Source organism: Somniosus microcephalus, chromosome 1, assembly GCF_052327205.1.
Source record: "Somniosus microcephalus isolate GS21.2 chromosome 1, FLI_Smic_1.0, whole genome shotgun sequence".
Lineage (NCBI taxonomy): Eukaryota > Metazoa > Chordata > Chondrichthyes > Squaliformes > Somniosidae > Somniosus > Somniosus microcephalus.
The window spans coordinates 46179750-46199234 of NC_140987.1; positions in this window are offsets into that span (position 1 = coordinate 46179750).

The window sequence follows — 19485 nt, forward strand, 5'->3', positions numbered from 1 at the left end:
AATAAACAACTAGTATCAGTAATGGTGACCATGAAACTACCAGATTGTCATAAAAACCCATCTGGTTCACTAATGTCCTTTTGGGGGAGGAAATCTGCTGCCCTTACCCGGTCTGGCCTATATGTGGCTCCAGGCCCACAGCAATGTGATTGATTCTTAACTGCCCTCTGAAATGGCCCAGCAAGCCACTCAGTTGTATTCAAGAAGGCGGCTCACCCCCACATACTTGAGGGCAATTGGGGATGGGCAATAAATGCTGGCCTTGCTGACGATGTCCACATCCTGTGAATGAATTTAAAAAAACACACGGTTGAAATTTCAGACACAAAATCAGGCAAATTTAAAACATATATATATTAATAAGAAGCAATGACAATCAAATGACACACTTCCTTCACTCACTGAATGTAATAATGGTGCTCCCACAGTGGTGTTTGGCAGAGAATTTCAGGATTCTGGCCCAGCGATGGTGAAGGAACAGTAATGTATGTCCAAGTCGGGATGGGGCATGAGCTGGAGGTGATGATGTTCCCACAACATTGCTGCTTTTGTTCTGCTCAGTGGCAGAGGTCGCGGGGGGAGGGGGGTGGGGAGAGGCACTGTCGAAGGAACCTTGGTGAGTTGCTACATTGCATCCTGTACATACTGCAGCCGCATTTCACCAGTGTTGAGCTTCTTGAGTATTGTTGCAGCTGCACCCATCCTGGCAAGTGGTAAGTATTCCATCACATTCCTGACTTGAGATATTCGGTGAGCTGGTCTATAATTCCTAAGTTCACCTATCTATATATTTGAATATTAGGATAACATCTGGTATCTGCACCTGAAGTACAACTCCTATGTTCATGAAATTTCCAAAAATATTAACCAGCATCCCACTTGTTTCCTCTCATTTCTTTTGGCATCCTAGAATCAGCTGCGGATACCCAAAATTTAATTCTAGCACGGGTGATGTGCTCATAAATCAGGAATGCCGAGGCTATAGTGTTACAGCCTTATCTCTAATTCACATTCCCTTCGAGCGCAGTTCAATGCTGGGAATGTAGGGGTGCTTAATTTCTCTGTATATCTCAAGTGGCAAGAGTCCTTAGGGATCAGGGTCTGACTCCAATAATGTCATTTTCGTAAATCGGAAGCCACTTTATAGCAGTACATAAGTGGTAGTACGAATATGGCCTTAATTAATGCATGAGGGTCATCTGGTGGACATGATGCATTGATAAAGTTTCACATGCAAAGCTTTTAAAGAAGATCAAGACTCGGGCAATTAATAACAAACTATCTCTCTGGACTCGAAACTCTCCTGGTAATAGAAAGCAGAAAGTGATCATAAACATGAAAAGCTCTAACAGGAGGCAATGACTAATGGAGTAGAGGATATATTTGCAAAATGTGTTGCTCATTAGTAAATAAAACATCCTTATGGGATATAATAGCTGAACTATTAATTTACCTCCTTGTCAAAAAGGAAGCATGAAAACCATTTCTACAACGCAATTACACAGAAACTGTAAATAGTGCGTATAAAATATGTCAGTTGAGAAGGAGTGAGCTATTGTCTTGTATTTCCGCTAACAGTTTCTGAAATTTACTTGATTACTTAAAATACAAGTTGACAGCCATAGAAAATGTGTTTGTCATCAATGATGGTATCACGGCTTTTTGAATCTTTCTTTCCTGGATTATCATAAATCTTGACAGGTGCACATCCCACGTTGTTCTTCACACTGAAAGCAATCAACCAAATAAAGGTGACAAGTTCCAAAAGGACAGAGCTAGATTATGGAAGTCGGTTTTCATATGGCAAATGCAGTTTACCACAACAATGTGGGTGGTCATAAACTTTGCAAGAATAACAGATGTGAGTACAATCTGAATGGGCAAGTTCTTGTGGGACAGGGGGGCAAGATAGTAGATGAACAGTGAGATTCAGTGGCCAAGGTGCTCAATTCATTAAAAACGTGTTTACAAATAAGCTAATGGAACACTCGCTTCATCACAAGAATGTAAAAGCAGGAAACCACTACTACAGTTATTCAGAATGCTGGTCAGACCTCAATTGAAGGATGATGTTCTGTTCTGGTACCCCACTCTCAGTAAGATAAAGAGGCCTTAAGAGAAAATGCAGCAATGATTCACCATTCTCCAGGTGACTTGGCCAACATTTATCCCTCAATCAATGCAACCAAAAGCAGGTTATCTGGTCATTTATCTCATTGATGTTTGCCGCACCTTGCTGTGTGCAAGTTGGTTGCTGAGTTTCCCTTCATTACAATGGTGAATACATTTCACAAGTATTTCAATGGCTGTAAAGTGCTTTGGGATGTCCCAGTGTTCATGAAAGGTGCCATATAACTGCAAGTTCTTTCTTTCCCTGTTTTCCTATTCTCCTTTATGCTCTTAAGTAATCTCGGTTGGCATCAGTGAGACTACGAGACAGAAAAACATTTTTTAAAAGGGTTTATTTTAAAATAGTTCATCATCTTTACTTATAGTAAAGGAATAAACCTACAGACTTATAAAGCTGAAGGACCTCTTGTTGTATAAAGTTACGTTGCCATCCCGCACAATGATTGTCAAATCGACATTTTTAATATATATGTATAAATAGTCCATGCACTAAAAGACAATATTTCATTTGTTGTAACCCTGAGGCTTGCCTTAATCCAATGTTTCTTGAAATTATTTCCAAATTGCCCATAATCAAATTTGCCAAAGTTTTCAAATATATTGCGGAACAGGCTCAAGGGGCTAACTGGCCTCCTCCTATTCCGATGTTCCTAAATGGTGGGGATATTTGATTATTGATTTGATAGGTAGAATATTAAGAGATGTGCCAGTTTTATTCAGTATATATTTACCTCCAGAAAATGTCGAGTGCCTGTCATGTTAAATGTTAATTGCGCCACTGATCCATAATCTGAAAAGGTTTAAAAATCAAATTAAGAGTCACACACAGGGAAATCAAAACACAAGTATGTCCACATACCCTTGAGATTCTAAATTTATGATTTATGAATCAATAATTTTACATCTAATTTAGAAATAAGCACAACATGGCATTTGCAGTCCTGAATCTATTCCACAGCTCAATTGTTTGTTTTAAATATGCATTTGATAGAGTACAGCTATAATTGTGTAAATTTCAGTACAATTTACAATGACCAATAAAGATATATTTACGATGGAACAAACATGAAAATGGCCAGTGTGAAATTGTGATTGAGATAAATAGAGATTGTTGTTAATCACTGAATAGAAGTCAGTAGTGTGCAGGGGATTTGGGTTGGAAAAGCAGAATTTACATATCATTCGGCCTGTCGAGCCAGTGCAAACAGTGCTCACCAGCATTGTGGAGTAAATCGGAGTACGCAAATGCGCAGTTAAATGTGGAAATTCTGAAGTTAACGCCCAAGGTACCTAGCTCCTCCACAGGCTGCAGCATAACAGTACCTCATCCATAGATTCAGAATTAAAATACATGAAGGGCATGAAGTTGGGGTACTTACGCCAGAAACAGTTCATTCAGGGGTAAGTGATTTTTTTTAACGGCATGATAAGTCATAATTACTGCCAAACTACTTGTCTGAAAATTTAATTTTAGAAGTGTGGAGTCTCATTCCTTCAGAATTTAATTCGTGTTGGAGATTAAAAAAAACATGAAGTATTTGATAGGTTCCCCACCCAGAAGTCAGCCTGATTGACAGGCTTGGCTTTCAGTCGGGCGGGGAAGACTCTGGGGAAACCCACAGGAGCAGGTAGGTCAGATCCACAACCCGGGGGGAGTGGGGGGTCCGATCCCAGGGGCGGGACCAATCCCTGATCGGGGTGGGGGACATCCAATCCCAGGGGGGATCCGATCCCTGACCCCGGTGAAGGGTCTTTGTATGGTTTGGGGGTCTGATGTGGGGGAGCTTGGGGGCTTGGGGGAAGCACTGCTGCTCCTCCAGGTCCACAAGCCGCCGCCTTCTTCTTAGGCAGTCCCTCGGAACCGAGGATGACTTGCTTCCACATTAAAAATGAGTTCGCAGGTGATTGCTGAGTCCAATGCGGGACCTACAGTCTCTGTCACAGGTGGGGCAGACGGTGGTTGAAGGGGCGGGTGGGTGGGATGCTTGGGTTGACGTGCGCTCCTTGCGCTGCCTGCACTTGGCTTCCGCTTGCTCCTGGCGAAGAGACTCGAGGTGTTTGGCACCTTCCCGGATGCTTCTCCTCCATTTTGTGCGGTCTTGGGCCAGGGATTCCCAGGTGTCGATGTGGATGTTACACTTTTTCAAGGAGGCTTTGAGAGTGTCCTTGAAGCGTTTCCTCTGCCCACCTGAGGCTCTCTTGCCGTGTCAGAGCTCCGAGTAGAGCGCTTGTTTTGGGAGTCTCGTATCGGGCATGCGGACAATGTGACCCGTCCATCGGAGCTGATTGAGCGTGGTCAAAGCTTCGATGCTGGGGATGTTGGCCTGAGCAAGAACACTGACGGTGCGCCTATCCTGCTAATGAATTTGCAGGATCTTGCGGAGGCAGCGTTGGTGGTACCTCTCCAGTGCTTTGAGGTGCCTGCTGTACATGGTCCATGTCTCTGAGGCATACAGCAGGGCGGGTATCACTGCTGCCCTGTAGACCATGAGCTTAGTGCCAGGTTTGAGGCCCTGGTCTTCAAACACTCTCTTCCTCAGGTGACCGAAGGCTGCACTGGCACACTGAAGGCGGTGTTGGACTTCGTCGTCGACGTCTGCCCTTGTTGACAGTAGGCTCCTGAGGTACTTTCCATACCTCGGGAGCCATACCACAAGCAGTGCTGTAAAGGCACTTAGCTTCTCCCCAAAGCTGTCCTCACCTCCTTTCAGCTGCCTGGTTTCCCGAGTCCTGGGAAACCTGGCCGTCCACTGGATAACCTACAAAGCAGGTTAACTCAGAGGCTGCCAGCCTCATTAAAATATTTAATTTTCCAACCCGCCTCCTGGGAGTGGGTTGGCTGCCCGCCCCCGTCCTGCCTCCATTAAACCTGGAAGTTGGCGGGTTGGGGTTGGGTTTGCGATTTTTTAAATTTTAGCATCTCACCCGACCCCAACCCACCCATTTTTGGGTGTTAAAACTCAGCCCTGCGTGTCTCAGTGAGGATTCTTCAATCTTATTGGTTGAAGGGCCACACTGTCGCTTGTCCAGCTCACAGATGCCACAGATCCCATGTAGAGGGTGCCGCGCTGAATCATACGCCCAGTGACAGCAAGTTTATGCTCAAATACCCACAAAAACTCTGTGGGCAGCTGTCAGCGTAGTGAATGGTGAGCGCCATGTAGTAGCCGCTGACTGCAAAATCCGGGCCAATATGTGATTAAGGGTACACTTACACTGGAGCTACTAGCCGGAGACCAGGACTTGCAGTTCAGGTTCCAGCCAGGTAGAACTGAATCTACATTGCCTGGTTTTATACGAACATACAAAAATGACAGACAGGAAAAGACTCAATAGTCAGTCTAGCCTGTCTCATATACTTGTGATGCCTTGGGGATTATGACGTGGATATGCCCTCCCCACCCGGAGCCATGTAATCTCCTGGGAGAGGCGATTAAAAAAAAAAAGATAAAAACCCAGGCCAATTAGGGAGGAATCTGGAAAATTCTTCTCTGACCATGACTGGCTGGAAATGTATGAACACTAACTAGGGGGAGAGCTGTGTGTTTCTGCCTGTATGCTGGAGTGGGTAGAGCTTTCTCCCAACAGTCAAAAATGTAAGTGTAGAAAGTGGGGCAGGAAGAATACCTGCTCTCTCTTCATTGAGATTTGGTGGGTTTACCAAGTAACCAGAGGGTGCGGGGCGGTGGTAGCTGTTGATGAGAGATGTTTGTAGATTGGCAGATGCTTATAAATTTCTAACTCCAGATCAGAAGAAATCTGCTTTTCCGACTTTGACTTTTATACGTTTATAAATATAAACATCAATATAAATATATGCTCCTCCCTCTCTTCCTCACTACAGTTTTGCTCGTGGGGTGGGCAGGGGCAGGCCAATGGCCAGAAAGAGCCAGGGAGCAGGCTAAGGAATGAGGCCGGACGCTGAGAAGCCCAAAGAACAGGGGAGCTGGGAGATAGAAATGGGGTGACACCAGAGTTCCACTCATACTGGAAGGCCAACATCTACAATACGACAGGTTGCTGTATACATACTAAATTCACATTAAAACTGTTTATAGTGGCAGTTTTACAGAGGGGGTTTCAGTGTTAAGTGTTGACAAAAAGACATTCCCAAAATAATGACAACACGAAAGAAAAGACAAGTGGACTATGCATCTACAAGATTTTATAGTGTGTGTGGATATAACACACACAGCAGTTATCATTTCCATTGTAGGAATGATCTCCATACATTACTGATCATCAATTTTAGTGTCTCAACCGTTCAAAATATGTATACATTTTTATTTAACATTGCAATTTTTTTAAATCACCATAAATTAATCCTGATGTAATTTTGATTTTAAAATAGCAAAATACTGCGGATTCTAGAAATCTGAAATAGCAACAGAAAATGCTGGAAACACTCAGCAGGCCAGGCAGCATCTGTGGAGAGAGAAACAGAGGTAGCGTTTCAGGTCGATGACCTTTCGTCAGAACTGGAAAAAGTTAGAGATGTAACAGATTTTAAGCAAGTGCAGAGGCAGGGAAAGGGGGGAGGGGAGGAAAGAACAAAAGGGACGGTCTGTGAGGGTGGAAGGCCGGAGAGATTAAATGTTGCAAATGGGGATGGCAGAATCAGCAACAGCTGCCGCCTGAAAAAATAGGGGCCGAGGTTATGGTCTGAAATTGTTGAACTCTATGTTGAGTCCAGAAGGCTGTAAAGTGCCTGATAGAAAGATGAGGTGCTGTTCCTTGAGCTTACGTTGAGCTTCATTGGAACAGTGCAAGAGGCCGAAGACGGAGAGGTCAGAGTGGGAGTGGAGTGTGTAGTGTATGTGCCTTTAAGTCAGAACTACTTTTTACAGCTCCTGTATACTGTAGTACCGGCAGTGACCACACCGGTATATAAGCTGTGCGCATGCCTCTGTACCCCAGTCTAGAGATTACCCTCCTCCAGTAAAGACCTGTTATTTGTTAATGTACAGCATCCGTGTGATTATTTATCCACTGAACCACGGATCTGGCGACGAGTGTCGATTCGAATCTACCTGCAGCATAAACATTTTTTTTTTAAATAGTCGAGTCCAGGAACACAGGCGTCGACCGCGAGCAACCGCCCAGCAGTCAGGCAGAGATCCAACTTCGCTGGGGAGGCTGTGGAGAGCCGGGCTTGGTTCCCCAGCCACAACGAGCAGTAAGAGACCGACGACAGGTCCAGAGCAGACCCTTCCCGAGCAGCGGCGGCTGGAGCCGACCGACGGCAGAGAGAGAGCCGAGCAGCGTCGACGGGGTAAGAAAGAGGGTGAAGAGAGCAGGGCGCAGCCGGGGGTTGATCACCGAGCGGCGTCGAGGAAAAATACTGCAAACCGGAGAAAGAGAGGGTAAGAAACAGCCGGGTTCTAGACTGAGCGGCGTCGACAAATATCAAGAGAAGAACGCGCAGAGCACAGCCAGGGATCACGGGCTGATCAGGGTCTGCGGGGCGAAGCAAGGGGAGACGCCATTGAGCTGCGGAGAAGCAGGGAGAGCGCGGGAGGTGCCATTGAGCCGCGGAGAAGAAGGAAGAGCGCGGGAGATGCCATTTTGCGAAGCCACAGCGGAGAAGACGGGCGAGCGCGGGAAGGAAGGAAAGCGCGGGAGACGCCATTTTGTGCCAGTGGAGAAGAAGGGGAAGCGTGGGAGGCGCCATTGGTGATAGTTAATGCACAACCAAGGATGCTGAAGAGTGGCAGTATCTCTACGTTCGACAATGAAGTCGAAGATTGGGCGACATATGTGGAACGTATTGAGGTGTACTGTAGTGCGAATAAAGTGCCAGATGCTAATAAAGCACTGGTTCTGTTAAATTCCATGGGTGCAAAAACTTATGGGTTACTGCGAAATCTAATAACCCCAGAGAAGCCGGTAAACAAGAATTTCGAAAGCATAGTAGAAATCCTACAGGACCACTTAAACCCCACACCGCTGCTGATAGCAGAACAATTTAAGTTCCATAAAAGGAACCAACACAAAGACGAAAGCAATGCTGAGTACCTAACGGAACTGCGCAAGCTATCGAAATACTGCCAGTTTGGGGCGGGACTAGCAGACACGTTAAGGGACCAGTTTGTGTGTGGGCTACAAAGTGAAGGAACCCAGAAACGGCTTCTATCAGAAAAGGACCTTACGCTGGACAAAGCTTTCAGTGTGGCAGTATCACATGAAGCAGCCGCAAGGGGCACTGCAGAGATACAACGGAGACCGCAAGAATATGGCACCAAAGAAATGACCTATGGAACAGGGAAGTGCTATCGCTGCGGCAGAACAACACATGGCCAGAAAGATTGTTGGTTCAAGGACCAAGTGTGTAGACAGTGTGGGAAAGCAGGACACATAGCAAGAGTCTGCAGGTCTGGGAAGAAAACCAACAGTAAGAAATCTCCACAGGAGAAGTACAAAAAGGTACACCAGGTGATGGACAGTGGTTCAGACGAACAGAAAAGTGACACAGACTCCGGAAGCAAGGAGCTGGGTTGTCTGAAACTACATAATGTAACCGAAATGGAGGATCACCAGACTATCTGGGTTACACTCAAGATAGACGGAGTCCAAGTGGAAATGGAATTGGACACAGGGTCAGCTCTAACAGTCATAAATCAAAGAGACTACAAGCGGCTATTTTCACACATACCCTTGAAAGCTACAGAGATTGTCTTGAAGACATATACGGGGCAAAAAGTCTACCCCAAAGGGAAAATAAGGGTGAAAGTGACATATAAAGGTCAGGAAATACCTAAAATGGATATATATGTATTGCCAAATGGAGGACCACCACTGCTAGGACGTGAATGGATCCGGAAGATACATTTAGATTGGTACTCCATACAGGCACTGAAGGTGGAGGCCAAAAAGGATGATGAAGTCACACCTGGACGACTGTCAAAAATGCTAACTGACGCAAAAGAAGTGTTCCAGGAGGGACTAGGAACACTAAAAGGAATAACAGCAACAATTAAAATAGAGGAAAATGCAAGCCCAAAGTTTCTGAAGGCCAGACCAGTGCCTTATGCGATCAGACCAGCGGTTGAAGCAGAGCTGGAAGGGTTGGAACGTTCAGGAGTACTGTCCAAAGTGGACTGGAGCGAGTGGGCTACACCCATCATTCCTGTAATGAAGAGGTCATTGAGTAATACGCCTGGGGAACCAAAGAAGGTCCGCATCTGTGGGGATTTTAAGGTGACAGTGAACCCAGTCCTTCACACGGTGCAATATCCGCTTCCACAAATTGAGGATATTTTCGCCTCGCTATCTGGTGGTAAACGCTTCACCAAAATTGATCTAGCCCAGGCGTACTTGCAAATGGAGGTAGAAGAAGCTTCGAAACATTACCTTACGATCAACACCCATAAAGGTCTCTATCAATACAACCGGCTGGTGTTTGGAGTAGCCTCGGCTCCGGCTATCTGGCAAAGGGCGATGGATCAGGTCCTTCAAGGGATTCCAGGGACCCTGTGTTATTTGGACGACATCTTGGTCATGGGCGAAAATGACGGTGATCACCTCGTTAATTTGGAGAAGGTGCTCGCCAGATTAAAGGAATATGGGCTACGAGCTAATCACCACAAGTGCGAGTTTTTCCAGAAACAGATCTCGTATTGCAGCCACGTCATCGATGAAGAGGGGTTACATAAGTCCCCTGACAAGATTGAGGCAGTAGTCAAGGCTCCAGCACTGCAAAATGTGTCACAACTGAGGTCGTTCCTTGGGCTGGTAAACTATTACCACAAGTTCTTACCAAATTTGTCTGCGGTATTACACCCGCTGAACACCCTACTGCAAACAAGGGTACCATGGAAGTGGGATGATGAACGTAGATGAGCTTTCCAGAAGTGTAAAGAATTTATCACATCAAAAGAGGTGTTGGCCCATTTCAACCCAGCACTACCAATTCGTTTGGCATGTGATGCATCACCCTACGGCATTGGAGCGGTGCTGCCGCACAAATTCCCAGACGGGTTGGAGAGGCCAGTAGCCTTTGCGTCTCTGTCACTAACCTCAGCCGAGCGCAACTACGCCCAGATTGACAGGGAGGCCCTCAGCCTAGTATGGGGAGTAAAGAAATTCAACCACTATCTGCATGGGCAGAAGTTCACCTTGCTGACTGACCACCAACCACTTGTCTCCATCTTTAATCCTAAGAAGGGCGTGCCAGTAATGACTGCACAGCGGTTACAAAGATGGTCCCTGTTTCTAGGGGCGAATCAATATGAAATAGAATATAAAGGCACGAAACAGCATGGGAACGCTGATGGGCCATCGCGCCTGCCACTGCCTACGGTGGAGGAAGCACCAGCAGTGGACCCTATCGAGATATTTTTTCGTCGATAATTGAACGATTGCCAGTAAAAACGTGGATATAGAGAAGGAGACCCGCAATGATCCGACGCTGTCACGGGTATATGAATTGACGGTGAGGGGATGGCCAACACATGGCGACTCACTGTTGCCAGCATTCTCATCCAGAAGAGAACAGCTGTCAGTATGCCAGGGGACAGTGATGTGTGGATCCAGAGTGGTGATTCCACCCAAGTTAAGGGAGAGAGTGCTAAATGAGCTACATGAAGGTCATCTGGGGGGAGTGAAAATGAAAAGCCTTGCTAGGGCTTATGTGTGGTGGCCGGGAATCGATCAACAAATCGAAGACCTAACTAAGAGCTGCTTAGGATGCCAGAAGGTCCAAAATGCACCACCACATGCCGCTCTACACCCATGGGACTGGCCCTCCTCTCCATGGCAACGGGTGCACATTGATTTCGCTGGTCCATTCATGGACTCAATGTTCTTAATAGCAGTGGATGCTCATTCAAAGTGGCCTGAGGTGATAAAGATGTCTTCAACCACTACAGAGAAAACGATTGCAGTCCTACGGACCATATTTGCCAGAAACGGTTTGCCAGAGCAGATCTGCTCTGATAATAGACCACAGTTTGTGTCCGACGAGTTCCAAAAATTCATGAAAAGGAATGGGGTAAGGCATTACACATCCGCCCCGTATCATCCAGCCACCAATGGATTGGCTGAGAGGTTCGTACAAACCTTTAAGAAGGCGATAAAGGCCATGAACGATGAGGAAATTCCACTACAGCATAAGAACATAAGAACATAAGAAATAGGAGCAGGAGTAGGCCAATCGGCCCCTCGAGCCTGCTCCGCCATTCAATAAGATCATGGCTGATCTGATCCTAACTGCCAATCCACTATCACAGAACCATCTCCTGCATCTAACAGAATTAGACACACGAAATAGGAGCAGGATCAGGCTACATGGCCCCTGGGCCTGCTCCGCTACCCACAGGGCCATGACCGATCCGAACCAAGACTCAAGTCCAAATTCCTGCCCGCTCCCCGTAACCCTTAATTCCCTTTACTTCTAGATGGACAATTTCTTATTAGCCTACTGAAACGCGACACATGCAGTTACCAACCAGACCCCGGCCATGATGTTCTTTAACCGAAGGTTGAGATCTCGTCTGGACTTGCTCAGACCAAATGTGCGAAGAAATGTTGAGGACAAACAATTCCAGCACATCAACGAGAAGCCGACAAGGAGCTTCAATGTCGGGCAACCAGTCTTGGCCCGGGACTATCGAACACAGGAATGCGTCAACCCCATGTCTCGAGTACCTGGGGATGAACCCGACATACCGGTAGCATCTACTTCAGACCCAGTAGCAGTGGAACCCGATGAACTACCCAATGAAAAGGGGTCAGAATCACCTCTGCACCAAGAACGAGAACCTCTGGAAAGGCGCTATCCCGAAAGGGTCAGGAAGCCGCCCCAAAGACTGAATCTATAAATGGACTTTTGTTATTGAATGTACATGTAAAAATGTAATTGTTATTTGAATATTAAGGGGGTATTAATCTAAAAAGGGAGGAATTGTAGTGTATGTGCCTTTAAGTCAGAACTACTTTTTACAGCTCCTGTATACTGTAGTACCGGCAGTGACCACACCGGTATATAAGCTGTGTGCATGCCTCTGTACCCCAGTCTAGAGATTACCCTCCTCCAGTAAAGACCTGTTATTTGTTAATGTACAGCATCCGTGTGATTATTTATCCACTGAACCATGGATCTAACAGAGCGGAGAATTAAAGTGACAGGCAACCGGAAGCTCGGGGTCACCCTTACGGACTGAACGGAGGTGTTCCGCAAAGCAGTCACCCAATCTGCGTTTGGTCTCCCCAATATAGAGAAGACCACATTGTGAACTGCAAATACAGTATACTAAATTGCAAGAAGTACAAGTAAATCGCTGTTTCACCTGGAAGGAGTGTTTGGGGCCCTGGACAGTAGGAAGGGGGGAGGTAAAAAGGCAGATGTTGCATCTCCTGCACTTGCACGAGGTGGTACCGTGGGGAGGGGAGGGGCTGTTAGTGATTGAGAAGTGGACTAGGGTGTTGTGGAGGGAGTGGTCCCTTCGGAATGCTGAAAGGGGAGGGGAGGGGAAGATGTTTTTGGCAGTGGGATCATGCTGGAGGTGGCGGAAATGGTGGAGGATTATCCATTGAATGTGGAGGCTGGTGGGGTGAAAGGTGAGGACAAGGGGGACCCTATCGTAGTTCTGGGAGGGAGGGGAAGGGGTGAGAGTAGAAGTGCGGGAAATGGAACAAACACGGTCGAGGGCCGTGTCAACCACGGTAGAGTGGAATCCTCGGTTGAGGAAAAAGGAACACATTTTGGAAGCACTAGTATGGAAGGTGGCATTGTCAGAACAGATGAGGCGGAGATGGAGAATCTGGGAGAATGGAATGGGGTCATACGAACATACGAATTAGGAGCAGGAGTAGGCCACTCGGCCCTTCGAACCTGCTTCGCCATTCAATAAGATCATGGCAGATCCGATTACTCCACATTCCCGCCTACCCCCGATAACTTTTCACCCCCTTGCTTACCAAGAATCTATCTACCTCTGCCTTAAAAATATTCAAAGACTCCGCTTCCACCGCCCTCTGAAGAAGAGAGTTCCAAAGACTCACGACCCTCTGTGAGAAAAAAATTCTCCTCATCTCTGTCTTAAATGGGTGACTCCTTATTTTTAAACATTGACCCCTAGTTCTAGATTCTCCCACAAGAGGAAATATCCTCTCCACATCCACTCTGTCCAGACCCCTCAGGATCTTATATGTTTCAATCAAGTCACCTCTTACTCTTCTGAACTCCAGCAGATACAAGCCTAGCCTGTCCAACCTTTCCTCATAAGACAACCCACCCATTCCAGGTATTAGCCTAGTAAACCTTCTCTGAACTGCTTCCAATGCATTTACATCCTTCCTTAAATAAGGAGACCAATACAGTACTCCAGATGTGGTCTCACCAATGCCCTGTATAACTGAAGCATAACCTCCCTACTTTTGTATTCAATTCCCCTCGCAATAAACAATCACATTCTATTGGCTTTCCTATGCTGTACCTGCATAGTAACCTTTTGCGATTCATGTACTAGGACACCCAGATCCCTCTGCATCCCAGAACTCTGCAATCTCTCACCATTTAGATAATATGCTTCTTTCTTATTCTTCCTGCCAAAATGGACTTCACATTTTCCCACGTTATACTCCATTTGCCAGATCTTTGCCCACTCACTTAACTTATCTATATCCCTTTGTAGCCTCCTTATGTCCTCTTCACAATTTACTTTCCTACCTATCTTTGTGTCATCAGCAAATTTAGTAACGATACCTTCGGTCCCTTCATCCAAGTCATTTATATAAATTGTAAAAAGTTGAGGCCCCAGCACTGATCCCTGTGGCACACCACTCATTATATCTTGCCAATCAGAAAATGACCCATTTATGCCTACTCTCTGTTTCCGTTTAGCTAGCCAATCCTCTATCCATGCCAATATGTTACCCCCTACACCATGAGCTTTATTTTCCGCAATAACCTTTGATGTGGTACCTTATCAAATGCCTTCTGGAAATCTAAGTACAGTACATCTACCAGCTCCCCTTTATCCACAGCACATGTTACTTCCTCAAAGAACTCCAAGTGCCCTGCTATAACTTCTTTAGTAATAGCTTCTAACATCTTCCCCATGACAGATGTTAAGCTAACTGGCCTGTAGTTTCCTGCTTTCTGCCTCCCTCCTTTTTTGAATAAAGGAGCTACATTCACTATTTTCCAATCTAATGGAACCTTCCCCGAATCCAGGGAATTTTGGAAAATTAAAACCAACGCATCACTAGCCACTTCTTTTAAGACCCTAGGATGAAGTCCATCAGGACCCGGGGACAGCCGGCAGCTCCAACAATTTGCTCAGTACCACTTCCCTGGTGATTGTAATTTTCTTGAGTTCCTCCCTCCCTTCCATTTCCTGATTTACAGCTATTTGTGGGATGTTACTTGTATCCTCTATAGGTCCTTACAGGAAGCGGGCTGGGAGGAAGTATAGTCTAGGTAGCTGTGGGATTCAGTGGGCCTTTGATTTTGTTCTGTATAAAAGTTCAGTATTTTCAACATTCCTTAATTTAATACACTACAGATTGTTGCATAATTTTAAAAAAATTGCCACAATATTTCCAAGATTATCTGTGAGTGAAATACCCGATTTTTTTTCACATTTTTAGTTTTGGAAAGAGTTGATAAGTTTTAGATCAACCTTCATTCCCCTGTGTGCACAGAACAATATGAAGTAGGGAAGGAAAAACAAGATTTTAATCAAATCATATTATTGTTCTTTCTGCTTCCTGATATCGATCAACTTGAATACGCAAACACCTACGAATTGGTTTCAGCAGAGCGCATGCAAATGTTCTTTGCAATGTTAATCTACATTGATAATGATGATAAATCCTGGGAACATTGAGCCACTACATATTATTTTTCCAAATACCAATTGTTTCTGCCTCATGGGATTTTAGAAAGAATTACGTTGAATTTTGCAGCACAGAAACAGGCCAATCGGCCCAACCGGTGTTTACACTCCACACGACCCTCCTCCATATCAACATACCTTTCTCTCTTTCTCGCTTCTCCTTAAACTTATATAGAAACAAAGAAAGAAAGACTTACATTTACATGGCGCCTTTCAAGACCACCAAACGTCTCAAAGCGCTTTACCGCCAATGTAGTACTTTTGAAGCGTAGTCCCTGTTGTAATGTGGGAAACGCAGCAGCCACTTTGCGCACAGCAAGCTCCCACAAATAACAATGTGACAATGACCAGATAATTAGTTTTCCATTATGTTGATTGAGGGATAAATATTGGCCAGGACATCGGGGCAAACTCCCCTGCTCTTCTTCAAAATAGTGCCATGGGATCTTTTATGTCCACCTGAGAGAGCAGACAGGGCCTCGGTTTAACATCTCATCTGAAAGACGGCACCTCCGACAGTGCAGCACTCCTTCAGCACTGCACTGTACTGTCAGCCTAGCTTTCTGTGCCAAAGTCCCTGGTCATGGTGTGGAGATGCCGGAGTTGGACTGGGGTGGACAAATGTAAGAAGTCACCCAACACCAGGTTATAGTCCAACAGCTTTATTTGAAATCACAAGCTTTCGGAGCGCTGCTCCTTCTTCAGGTGAAGTGGAGAAAAGCATAAAGACACAGCTTATATAGTCAGAGAATCATGTCAGATGTTTACAGGTAACCTTTCCAACTACCATTTATCACACCTCGGCAGAGAGATAATCACAGCAGTCAAAGGTGTGAATGGTGTCCAAACAGGTCAGTCAGGGAAACATTACATCAAAGAACAATGAGGTGGGGTCACAAGGGGTCAAATATTGCAGATGCTGGGGTCTGTATGAAAAACAAAAAAACAGACAAAAAACATTTTTTTTGGCTGGAAATCACAGCAGGTCCGGCCGCATCTGTGTAGAGAGAACAAGCCAATGTCGACTCGAGTCTGGATGACCCTGCATCAGGTGGGGTTACATGTAGCGTGACATGAACCCAAGATCTCGGTTGAGGCCGTCCTCATGGGTGTGGAACTTGGCTTCCAGTTTCTGCTCGACGATTTTGCATTGTCGTGTGTCTCGAAGGCCACCTTGGAGAATGCTTACCCGACGATCGGAGGCTGAATGTCCTTGACTGCTGAAGTGTTCCCCGACTGGGAGGGAACACTCCTGCCTGGTGATTGTTGCGCGGTGTCCGTTCATCCGTTGTCGCAGTGTCTGCATGGTCTCGCCGATGTACCATGCTCCGGGGCATCCTTTCCTGCAACGTATGAGGTAGACAACGTTGGCCGAGTCACATGAGTATGTACCATGTACCTGGTGGGTGGTGTCCTCACGTGTGATGATGGTATCTGTGTTGATGATCTGGCATGTCTTGCAGAGGTTGCTGTGGCAGGGTTGTGTGGTGTCGTGGTCGCTGTTCTCCTGAAAGCTGGGTAATTTGCTGCGAACGATGGTCTGTTTGAGGTTAGGCGGCTGTTTGAAAGCGAGTAGTGGAGGCGTGGGGATGGCCTTAGCGAGGTGTTCGTCGTCATCGATGACATGTTGAAGGCTGCGAAGAACATGGCGTAGTTTCTCCGCTCCGGGGAAGTACTGGACGACGAAGGGTACTCTGTTGGTTGTGTCCCGTGTTTGTCTTCTGAGGAGGTCTATGCGATTTTTCGCTGTGGCCCGTCGGAACTGTCGATCGACGAGTCGAGCGTCATATCCCGTTCTTACAAGGGCGTCTTTCAGTGTCTGTAGGTGTCCATCGCGTTCCTCCTCGTCTGAGCAGATCCTGTGTATTCGCAGGGCTTGTCCATAGGGGATGGCTTCTTTAACGTGGTTAGGGTGGAAGCTGGAGAAGTGAAGCATCGTGAGGTTGTCCGTGGGCTTGCGGTAGAGTGAAGTGCTGAGGTGTCCGTCTTTGATGGAGATTCGTGTGTCCAGGAATGAGACTGATTCTGAGGAGTAGTCCATGGTGAGTTTGATGGTGGGATGGAACTTGTTGATGTTATCGTGTAGTCTTTTCAGTGATTCTTCGCCGTGGGTCCATAGGAAGAAAATGTCGTCGATGTATCTGGTGTATAGCGTTGGTTGGAGATCCTGTGCAGCGAAGAAGTCTTGCTCGAACTTGTGCATGAAGATGTTGGCGTATTGGTGTGCGAATTTGGTCCCCATGGCTGTTCCGTGTGTTTGGCTAAAGAACTGGTTGTCGAAGGTGAAGACATTGTGGTCAAGGATGAAGCGGATGAGTTGTAGGATGGCGTCTGGAGATTGGCTGTTGTTGGTGTTGAGTACTGAGGCTGTCGCAGCGATGCCGTCATCGTGGGGGATACTGGTGTAGAGTGCCGAGACGTCCATCGTGGCGAGGAGTGTTCCTGGTTCAACTGGTCCGTGGGTGCTGAGCTTCTGTAAGAAGTCTGTAGTGTCGCGACAGAAGTTGGGGGTTCCCTGTAAGATGGGTTTCAGGATGCCCTCGACAGATCCAGAGAGGTTCTCACACAGGGTTCCGTTGCCTGATGCGATAGGACGTCCAGGTGTGTTGGCTTTGTGTATCTTTGGGAGGCAGTAGAAGTCTCCCACGCGGGGAGTACGTGGGATGAGAGCATGTAGGATGCTTTGAAGGTCTGGATCGAAGGTTTTGATCAGTCTGTTGAGTTGGCGGGTGTGTTCTTTGGTCGGATCTGCGGGTAACTGTCTGTAGTGTTCCTGGTTGTCCAGTTGTCAGTATACTTCTTCGCAATAGTCCGTCCTGTTCTGTATGACGATGGCACCTCCTTTGTCTGCTGGTTTGATGACGATGTTGCGGTTGGTCTTGAGAGCGTGGATGGCGTTGCATTGTGCTCGGGTGACATTCTGGACTGTCTTGTGAGTGCGGCTGATGAATCTGGCGTTGATGCATCTCCTGACAGCTTGAGCATACATGTCAAGCTTAGGGCAGCGACCCTCCGGAGGGGTCCAATTTGACTCTTTCTTCTTCGGTTGCTGCACTGCAGATCCCTCTGTCTGCTGTTCCGGATCATTGATTGTCTCATTGGGTTCGCTGCTGACATCTTGGGATTTGTGGAAGAATTCCCGGAGCCTCATTTCTCCTGATGAATTCCTCTGTGTCTGCCGCGAGACCGATGGGGTCCATTTTGGTGGTGGACAGAAATTGAGCCCTCGGCTGAGAACTTCAATTTCGTCTGGTTGAAGGGTGTGGTCGGACAGGTTGACGATGGATTTCCCTGTGGTTTCAACCGTGGTACCGGGGGAGGCTTGGTTGCTGCTGCTGGTGATGCCAAGTTTCTCAAGCTTCCTGTTCTTGGTGTGCATGTAGGTAGCGTAGTTCCGTTGCCTTGTTTGTTTGGCGGTGTCTCGTAGCTGGTCTGCTGCGTCCTGAGCACAGGCTGAGAACATGGACTCCATCTTGGTTTAGAGGTTGCGGCGTCTGCTGTAGAGCTGATGTACGAGATGGTTGAGGAGTGAGCGAGAGGTACGACGGCAGAGTCTCTCAGCGTAGTCTGTGTTGTAGGTCGACTTGAGTGGGTTAGTGATCTGTAGTCCTTTCGGGATCTTGTCTGCTTTCTTGCATCTCTGTAGAAACTTGATGTCTGTGTCGATATGCGCGATCTTCTTGGAGATCCTCTCCACTTTGAGCCGGCAGTTTGTGGTGTCGATAGTAGCCATGGTGTGGAGATGCCGGAGTTGGACTGGGGTGGACAAATGTAAGAAGTCACCCAACACCAGGTTATAGTCCAACAGCTTTATTTGAAATCACAAGCTTTCGGAGCGCTGCTCCTTCTTCAGGTGAAGTGGAGAAAAGCATAAAGACACAGCTTATATAGTCAGAGAATCATGTCAGATGTTTACAGGTAACCTTTCCAACTGCCATTTATCACACCTCGGCAGAGAGATAATCACAGCAGTCAAAGGTGTGAATGGTGTTCTCTCTACACAGATGCGGCCGGACCTGCTGTGATTTCCAGCCAAAAAAAATGTTTTTTGTCTGTTTTTTTGTTTTTCATACAGACCCCAGCATCTGCAATATTTGACCCCTTGTGACCCCACCTCATTGTTCTTTGATGTAATGTTTCCCTGACTGACCTGTTTGGACACCATTCACACCTTTGACTGCTGTGATTATCTCTCTGCCGAGGTGTGATAAATGGCAGTTGGAAAGGTTACCTGTAAACATCTGACATGATTCTCTGACTATATAAGCTGTGTCTTTATGCTTTTCTCCACTTCACCTGAAGAAGGAGCAGCGCTCCGAAAGCTTGTGATTTCAAATAAAGCTGTTGGACTATAACCTGGTGTTGTGTAAAGTCCCTGGTGTGGAACTTGAGCCCACAACCTTCTAACTCCAGAGGCGAGTGTGCTGCCCACTGAGCTACAGCTGACAAGGCAATAAATAGCTGCAAATAACAACAGAAAACGCTGGAAAAACTCAGCAGGCCAGGGCAGCATCCA